General features: G+C 39.0%; 1 long non-coding RNA gene across 1 annotated transcript in view; it reads right to left on the bottom strand.

Annotated features, from left to right (window-relative positions):
* The window catches only part of LOC131382127 (uncharacterized), a 74,085-nt gene that overhangs the window by 39,182 nt on the left and 24,360 nt on the right, over positions 1–10,543 (bottom strand). The window lies entirely within an intron of this gene.

The raw sequence follows: 10,543 nt of genomic DNA, 5'->3' as shown, positions 1-10,543 counted from the left end.
TTTCCCCATGGAGTGAAGTTCCTTAGAGGACTGCATCACCACCCAGGTGTCTGATATTCCCTGTGGAAATCCAGCATGAGTTGAGAGGAGATGGGCCCACATGGGCCTGCTGTGGCCAAATATTGAGTGTGGTCTCACACTTCCCAGCTCAGGAAAAAGAGCTTTTTCATACTTGAACCATACTTTGCCTGTGGAGGGACCCCCTGCCAGCTTTTTCCACAGCCTACTCTTCTTCCTGAAGTCACAGCTCAGGCAGCATCTCCTCAGAGGGGTCACCCACCATGACATCCAAAGTGGCCTTTCCTGAGAACTCCCTATTCTCATCACCCAGTTTATTTTCTCCAGACCCCTCATCACTAACTGCAACTACCTTGTTTATTTAAACCTTCTGTTTCTATCCTTTCTCTCATCTCCACTCCATGAGGATGTCAGGGACTGATTGTATCTGATAACTTACCAAGAGTGGATGCCTTACACAGAGCAGGCATCAGTAAATATGTTGGGCAAATGAAGAATTAAGTGAGTTTGATGGAAGGTGATTATTTGATCCTAGGCTACAGAGGTTATGATACAGGCAAACCTGTCATTGTTTTCTGTCTGCTGCCTCAGTGACTGTGGCTGTGCCACCAGAGTATGAGTTTTAGTGAAATAACAGTAGTGAAACAAGGGGAACACTGAATAATGTGGCACCCTCAAATCTACTTCAGTTTTGCTGCATTGTTTTTAGAAACCAAATTCATTTAAGTAGGGTATTTGTTCATTAGTAAATAATTTGGTATTATCATCATTGAAATGATATACTTTTATATTATTTATTTTTTTGAGACAAGGTCTCACTCTGTTGCCCAGGCTAGGGTGCAGTGGAATGATCACGGCTCACTGCAGGCTCAAGTGATCCTCCCACCTCAGCCTCCTAAGTACCTAGGACTGCAGGTGTGTGCCACATGCCTGGCTAAGATATATTCTTAACAGTTCTTCCCTTTGTATGAGAGTCAAATAATCAGTTTTCGTTAAGGGAAAAGGCTAATTATCCATAAGACTCTTCAGTGGATTGCTCAGCAAAATGCCTGCAGCCAGGGATAGAGTAGGATGATGTATTCAAAATTCTAAAAGAAAAAAACTGCCAAACAAGAATATTGCATTTGGCAAAAATAGCCTTTAAAAATAAAGGATAAAGTCATTCCCAGACAAATGAAACTGAGGGAATCTGTTTGTTACCACTAGACCTGCCTTATAAGAAATGCTTAAGGAAATTCTTCAAATTAAAATGAAAACATGTTAAATAGCAACATGAAAGCATAAATCTCACTGGTAAAAGTAAATATACAGGCAAATATAGAATAATGTAACACTATAATAGTACATAAATTACTTTTTACCCTAATATAAAAGCTAAAAGATGGCTGGGCCCAGCGGCTCACACCTGTAATACCAGCATTTTGGGAGGCCGAGGCAGGCAGATCATGAGGTCAGGAAATCAAGACCATCCTGGCCAACATGGTGAAACCCCATCTCTACTAAAAATACAAAAATTAGCTGGGCTTGGTGGCACATGCCTGTAATCCCAGCTACTTGGGAGGCTGAGGCAGGAGAATCACTTGAACCAAGGGAGTTGGAGGTTACAGTGAGCTGAGATCATGCCACTGCACTCCAGCCTGGTGACAGAGAAGACATTGTCTAAAAAACACACACATCCACACAAAATTGTTAATGGATACACACTATAAAGAGAATTAAACACTGAATTCAAGGACACAAAGTTTGGGGAGAATGGCGTTTTTGTATGAAATTGAAGTTAGTATCAGCTTGAAATAGACAGTTGTAACTATAAGATGCTTTATGCAAGCCCAAAACATAATCAAATCACAAGGAAAGACAGAAAGACAGGGAGAAATGAATACAGAGCAACAAAATAGACCAGAAACAGTTATCAAACTGTCAATAGTAAGCCTTTACCTATTGATAATTACTTTAAATGTAAATAGACTTAACCTCCCCAGTCAAAAGACATAGAGTAACTTAATGGATTTAAAAACAAGATTCAACTGTATGTTGTCTACAAGAGACTCACTTCAGATTTAAGGACACACATAGGCTGAAAGTGAAGCAATGGAAAAAGATATTCTATGTATATGTTAATTAAAAGAGAGCATGGATAGCTATACTGATGCCAGATGAAATAGACTTTAAGTAAAAAACTGTAACTAGAGACAAAAAAGATCATTATATAATGATAAAAGGGCCAACTGAACAAGAAGATACAATTATAAATATATACACATCCAACATCAGGGTACATAGATATATAAAAGCAAATATTGATCTATCTAAAGAGAGAAATGGACAGTAATACAATAACAGTATGAGACTTCAACACCCTGCTTTCAATAATGGATACAACATCTGGACAGAAAATCAATTAAAAAAAAAAAAACAGGTGACTTGACCAACACTATGGACCAGATGGGCCTAACAGACAAATATAGAACTTTCCATCCAACAGAAGAATATACATTCTTCTCATGTGCACGCAAAACATTTTCCAGGATAGATCATATATTGAGTAACAAAACAAGTCTTAACAAATATAAAAAAATGGAAATCATACCAAATATCTTTTCTAACCACAATGGAATGAAACTACAAATCAAAAATAGTAAGAAAATGAAAAAATTCACAAATATGGGAAAACAAAACAATACACTCTAATAAAGATTGGGTCAAAGAAGAAATCAAAGGGAAATTCAAGAAATATCTTGGGACAAATAAAAACCTAAACACAACATACTAAAATGTAGGGGATGCAGTAAAAGCTGTGTTATGAGAGAAGTTTGTAGTGATAAATGCATATGTTAAAGGAGAAAGATCTCAAATAAACGACCTGACTTTATACCTCAAGAGACTAGGCAGAACAAACAAAACTAAGCTCAAAGTTAGTGGAGGAAAGGAAATAATAAAGATTACAGCAGAAATAAATAGCAAATAGAAAAGCAATAGAAAAATCAACGAAACCAAGAGTTGATTTTTTGGAAAGACAAAATCAACAAACCATCAGCTAAACTAAGAAAAAAAAGAAGACAAGAAGTTCCAAGATGGCCGAATAGGAAAAGCTCCAGTCTACAGCTCCCAGCATGAGCAACACAGAAGACGGGTGATTTCTGCATTTCCAACTGAGGTACTGGGTTCATTTCACTGGGGCTTGTCGGACAGTGGGTGCAGCCCACAGAGCAGGGCGGGGCATCACCTCACCTGGGAAGGACAAGAGGTCAGGGAATTCCCTTTCCTAGCCAAGGGAAGCTGTGACAGACAGTACCTGGAAAATCGGGACACTCCCACCCTAATATTGTGCTTTTCCAATCGTCTTAGCAAACCGCACACCAGGAGATTATATCCCGTGCCTAGTTCAGAGGGTCCCACACCCACAGAGCCTCACTCACTGCTAGCACAGCAGTCTGAGATTGAACTGCAAGGCTGGGGGAGGGGCGTCTGCCATTGCTGAGGCTTGAGTAGGTAAACAAAGTGGCCTGGAAGCTCGAACTGGGTGGATCCCACCACAGCTCAAGGAGGCCTGCCTGCCTCTGTAGACTCCACCTCTGGGGACAGGGCATAGCTGAACAAAAAGCAGCAAAAACTTCTGTAGACTTAAACATCCCTGTCTGACAGCTTTGAAGAGAGTAGTGGTTCTCTCAGCACAGAGTTTGAGATCTGAGAATGGACAGACTGCCTCCTCAAGTGGGTCCCTGACCCTCGAGTAGCCTAACTGGGAGATACCTCCCAGTAAGGGCTTACTGACACCTCATACAGCCGGGTACCCCCTGAGATGAAGCTTCCACAGGAAGGTTCAAGCAGCAACATTTGCCATTCTGCAATATTTGCTGTTCTGCAGCCTCTGGTGGTGCCACCCAGGCAAAACAGGGTCTGGAGTGGACCTTCAGCAAACTCCAACAGACATGCAGCTGAGGGTTCTGACTGTTAGAAGGAAAACTAACAAACACAAAGGACATCCACACCAAAATCCTGTCTGTGTTCACCATCATCACAGACCAAAGGTAGATAAAACCAAAAAGATAGGGAGAAACCAGAGCAGAAAAGCTGAAAATTCTAAAAATCAGAGCACCTCTTCTCCTCCAAAGGAACACAGCTCCACATCAGCAATGGAACAAAGCTGGACAGAGAATAACTTTGATGAATTAAGAGAAGGCTTCAGACGATTGGTAATAACAAACTTCTCCAAGCTAAAGGAGGATGTTCGAACCCATTGGAAAGAAGCTAAAAACCTTGAAAAAAGATTAGATGAATGGCTAACTAGAATAAACAGTGTAGGGAAGACCTTAAATGACCTGATGGAGCTAAAAAACATGGCACAAGAACTACGTGACGCATGCACAAGCTTCAGTAGCCAATTCGATCAACTGGAAGAAAGAGTATCAGTGATTGAAGACCAAATGAATGAAATGAAGCGAGAAGGGAAGTTTAGAGAAAAAAGAGTAAAAAGAAACAAAGCCTCCAAGAAATATGGAACGAGGTAAAAAGACCAAATCTACATCTGATTGGTGTACCTGAAAGTGATGGGGAGAATGGAACCAAGTTGGAAAACACTCTTCAGGATATTATCCAGGAGAACTTCCCCAACCTAGCAAGGCAGGCCAACATTCAAATTCAGGAAATACAGACAATGCTACAAAGATACTCCTCAAGAAGAGCAACTCCAAGACACACAGTTGTCAGATTCACCAAAGTTGAAATGAAGGAAAAAATGTAAAGAGCAGCCAGAGAGAAAGGTCAGGTTATCCTCAAAGGGAAGCCCATCAGACTAACAATGGATCTCTTGGCAGAAACTCTACAAGCCAGAAGACAGTGGGGGCCAATATTCAACATTCTTAAAGAAAAGAATTTTCAACCCAGAATTCCATATCCAGCCAAACTAAGCTTCATAAGTGAAGGAGAAATAAAATCCTTTACAGACAAGCAAATGCTAAGAGATTCTGTCACCACCAGGCCTGCCTTACAAGAGCTCCTAAAACAAGCACTAAACATGGAAAGGAACAACTGGTACCAGCCACTGCAAAAATATGCCAAATTGTAAAGACCGTCAATGGTAGGAAGAAACTGCATCAACTAACGAGCAAAATAACTAACTAACATCATAATGACAGGATCAAATTCACACATAACAATATTAACCTTTAATGTAAATGGGCTAAATGCTCCAATTAAAAGATACAGACTGGCAAATTGGATAAAGAGTCAAGACCCATCAGTATGCTATACTCAGGAGACCCATCTCACGTGCAGAGACACACATAGGCTCAAAATAAAAGGATGGAGGAAGATCTACCAAGCAAATGGAAAAAAAAAAAAAAGCAGGAGTTCCAATCCTAGTCTCTGATAAAACAGACTTTAAACCAAGAAAGATCAAAAGAGACAAAGAAGGCCATTACGTAATGGTAAAGGGATCAATTCAACAAGAAGAGCTAACTATCCTAAATATATATGCACCCAATACAGGAGCACCCATTTTCATAAAGCAAGTCCTTAGAGACCTACAAAGAGACTTAGACTCCCACACAATAATAATGGGAGACTTTAACACCTCACTGTCAACATTAGACAGATCCACAAGACAGAAAGTTAATAAGGATATCCAGGAATTGAACTCAGCTCTGCACCAAGTGGACCTAATAGACATCTACAGAACTCTCCAACCCAAATCAACAGAATATATATTCTTCTCAGCACCACATCACACTTATTCCAAAATTGACCACATAGTTGGAAGTAAAGCACTCCTCAGCAAATGTAAAAGAACAGAAATTATAACAAACTGTCTCTCAGACCACAGTGCAAACTAACTAGAACTCAGGATTAAGAAACTCACTCAAAACCACTCAACTACATGGAAACTGAACAACCTGCTCCTGAATGACTACTGGGTACATAATGAAATGAAGGCAGAAATAAAGATGTTCTTTGAAACCAATGAGAACAAAGACACAACATACCAGAATCTCTGGGACACATTCAAAGCAGTGTGTAGAGGGAAATTTATAGCACTAAATGCCTACAAAAGAAAGCAGGAAAGATCTAAAATTGACACCCTAACATCACAATTAAAAGAATTAGAGAAGCAAGAGCAAACACATTCAAAAGCTAGCAGAAGGCAAGAAATAACTAAGATCAGAGCAGAACTGAAGGAGATACAGGCACAAAAAACCCTTCAAAAAATTGATGAATCCAGGAGCTGATTTTTTGAAAAGATCAACAAAATAGATAGACTGCTAGCAAGACTAATAAAGAAGAAAAGAGAGAAGAATCAAATAGATACAATAAAAAATGATAAAGGGGATATCACCACCAATCCCAAAGAAATACAAACTACCATCAGAGAATGCTATAAACACCTCTACACAAATAAACTAGAAAATCTAGAAGAAATGGTTAAATTCCTGGACACATACACTCTCCCGAGACTAAATCAGGAAGAAGTTGAATCCCTGAATAGACCAATAACAGGCTCTGAAATTGAGGCAATATTAATGGCCTACAAACCAAAAAAAGTCCAGGACCAGGCAGATTCACAGCCAAATTCTACCAGAGGTGCAAAGAAGAGCTGGGACCATTCCTGCTGAACCTATTCCAATCAATAAAAAAAGAGGGAATCCTCCCTAACTCATTTTATGAGGCCAGCATCATACTGATACCAAAGCCTGGCAGAGACACAACAAAAAAAGAGAATTTTAGACCAATATCCCTGATGAACATCGAGGCAAAAATCCTCAATAAAATACTGACAAACAGAATCTAGCAGCACATCAAAAAGCTTATCCACCATGATCAAGTGGACTTCATCCCTGGGATGCAAGGCTGCTTCAACATACACAAGTCAAGAAACGTAATCCATCATATAAACAGAACCAAAGACAAAAACCACATGATTATCTCAATAGATGCAGAAAAGGCCTTTGACAAAATTCAACAGCCCTTCATGCTAAAAACTCTCAATAAACTACATATTGATGGGACACATCTCAAAATAATAAGAGTTATTTATGACAAACCCACAGCCAATATCATACTGAATGGGCAAAAACTGGAAGCATTCTCTTTGAAAACTGGCAGAAGACAGGGATGCCCTCTCTCACCACTTCTATTCAACATAGTGTTGGAAGTTCTGGCCAGGGCAATCAGGCAGAAGAAAGAAATAAAGGGTACTCAATTAGGAAAAGAGGAAGTCAAATTGTCCCTGTTTGCAGATGACATGATTGCATATTTAGAAAACCCCATTGTCTCAGCCCAAAATCTCCTTAAGCTGATAAGCACCTTAAGCAAAGTCTCTGGATACAAAATCAATGTGCAAAAATCACAAGCATTCTTATACACCAATAACAGACAAACAGAGACCCAAATCATGAGTGAACTCCCATTCACAATTGCCTCAAAGAGAATAAAATACCTAGGAATCCAACTTCCAAGGGATGTGAAGGACCTCTTCAAGGAGAATTACAAACCACTGCTCAACGAAATAAACGAGGACACAAACAAATGGAAGAATGTTCCATGCTCATGGATAGGAAGAATCAATATAGTGAAAATGGCCATACTGCCCAAGGTAATTTATAGATTCAGTGCCATCCCCATCAAGCTACCAATGACTTTCTTCACAGAATTGGAAAAAACTACTTTAAAGTTCATGGGGAACCAAAAAAGAGCATGCATTGCCAAGACAATCCTAAGCCAAAAGAACAAAGCTGGAAGCATCATGCTACCTGACTTCAAACTATACTACAAGGCTACAGTAACCAAAACAGCATGGTACTGGTACCAAAACAGAGATATAGACCAATGGAACAGAACAGAGCCCTCAGAAATAATACCACACATCTACAACCATCTGATCTTTGACAAACCTGACAAAAACAAGAAATGGGGAAGGATTCCTTATTTAATAAATGATGCTGTGAAAACTAGCTAGCCATATGTAGAAAGCTTAAACTGGATCCCTTCCTTACACCTTATACAAAAATTAATTCAAGATGGATTAAAGACTTAAATATTAGACCTAAAACCATCAAAACCCTAGAAGACAACCTAGGCAATACCATTCAGGACATAGACATGGGCAAGGACTTCATGACTCAATCACCAAAAGCAATGGCAACAAAAGCCAAAATTGACAAAGGGATTTAATTAAACTAAAGGGCTTCTGCACAGCAAAAGAAACTACCATCAGAGTGAACAGGCAACCTACAGAATGGGAGAAAATTTTTACAATCTACCCATCTGACAAAGGGCTAATATCCAGAATCTACAAAGAACTTAAACAAATTTACAAGAAAAAAAATCAAACAACCCCATCAAAAAGTGGGCGAAGGATATGAACAGACACTTCTCAAAAGAAGACATTTATGCAGCCAACAGATACATGAAAAAATGCTCATCATCACTGGCCATCAGAGAAATGCAAATCAAAACCAAATGCAAATCAATGAGATACCATCTCACAGCAGTTAAAATGGCAATTATTAAAAAGTGAGGAAACAACAGGTGTTGGAGAGGATGTGGAGAAATAGGAACACTTTTACACTGTTGGTGGGACTGTAAACTAGTTCAACCATTGTGGAAGACAGTGTGGCAATTCCTCAAGGATCTAGAACTAGAAATACCATTTGACCCAGCCATCCCACTACTGGGTATATACCCAAAGGATTATAAATCATGCTGCTATAAAGACACATGCACACATATGTTTATTGCAACACTATTCACAATAGCAAAGACTTGGAACCAACCCAAATGTCCATCAATGATAGACTGGATTAAGAGAATGTGGCACATATACACCATGGAATACTATGTAGCCATAAAAAAGGATGCATTCGTGTCCTTTGCAGGGACGTGGATGAAGCTGGAAACCACCTTTCTGAGCAAACTATCGCAAGGACAGAAAACCAAACACAGCATTTTCTCACTCATAGGTGGGAATTGAACAATGAGAACACTTGGACACAGGGTGGAACATCACACACTGGGGCTTGTCATGGGATGGGGGGAGGGGGGAGGGATAGCATTAGGAGATATACCTAATGTAAATGACGAGTTAATGGGTGTAGCACACCAACATGGCACATGTATACATATGTAACAAACCTGTATGTTGTGCACATGTACCCTAGAACTTAAAGTATAATTAAAAAATAAATAAATTGAACTATAAAAAAGAAGACAAATCAGAAATAAGAAAGAAGACATCACAATGGATGACTCAGAAATTAAAAGGTTATAAGAGACAATTTGTGAACAACTATACACCAACAAATTGGATAACCTAGAAGAAACAGAAAATCCCTAGTAACATACAACCTGCCAAAACTAAATCAGGAAGAAATTAAAATCTGAAAATAAATAAGAACATTGAATCAGTAATCAAATACCTCCTAACAAAGAAAAGTCTAGGACCATGGCTTTTTCTAACATTCAAAGAAGAACTAATACCAATCCCTCTTAAACTCCTTAAAAAATAGAATAGGGAACACTTTCATACTCACTTTAGAGGCCAGCATCACCCCAATACGAAAGCCAAAGATATCACAAGAAAAGAAAACCATAGGCCAACATCACTGATGAACATAGCCATAAAAATCCTCAATGTAATACCAGCAAACCAAATTCAACAGCATATTAAAAAGATCATACACCACGAACAAGTGGGATTTATCTCTGGAATGCAAGAATGGTTCAGCATATGCAAATCAATCAATGCCATATACTACATTAACAGAATGACAGGTAAAAACCATATGATCATCTTAATAGATAACAGAAAAAGTGTTTGACAAAATTTGACATCCTTTCATGATAAAAAACTTTCAACAATATAGGTATAGAAAGAACGTACCTCAACACAGCAAAAGCCATATAGGTAAAGGTAACAGCTAACATCATAATCAATGGAGAAAAACTGAAAGCTTTTCCTCTAAGATCTGATACAAGGAAGGGATACCCACTCTTACCACTATTATCAATATAATATTGGAAAACCTAACCAAAACAACTAGACAGAAAAAAGAAATAAAAAGGCATCCAAGTTGAAGAGGAAGAAATAAAATTATCTCTGCAGATGACAAGATTATTTACACATGGCTAGGCATGGTGGCTCATGCCTGTAATTCCAGCACTTTGGGAGGCCAAGGAAGGCAGATCACTTGAGGTCAGGAGTTCGAGACCAATGTGGCCAACATGGTGAAACCCTGTCTCTACTAAAAATACAAAAATTAACCAGGTGTGGTGGCAGGCGCCTGTAATCCCAGGTACTAGGGAGGCTGAAGCAGGAGAATTGCTTGAACCCGGGAGGCAGAGGTTGCAGGGAGCCGAGATCATGCCACTGTACTCCAGCCTAGGTGACAGAGTGAGACCCTGTCTCCAAAAAAAAAAAGAAAATATTATTTACACATGTAGAAAACCCTAAAGGCTCAACAAAAAATCTCTTAGAACTAATTAGCAAATTCAATAAAGTTGCAGGGTACAAAATCAACATACAAAATTC

Source organism: Hylobates moloch, unplaced genomic scaffold (assembly GCF_009828535.3).
Source record: "Hylobates moloch isolate HMO894 unplaced genomic scaffold, HMol_V3 SCAFFOLD_2, whole genome shotgun sequence".
Taxonomy (NCBI): domain Eukaryota; kingdom Metazoa; phylum Chordata; class Mammalia; order Primates; family Hylobatidae; genus Hylobates; species Hylobates moloch.
Note: the sequence above shows the minus strand (reverse complement) of the source record. Positions and strands in the feature narration are given on the sequence as shown.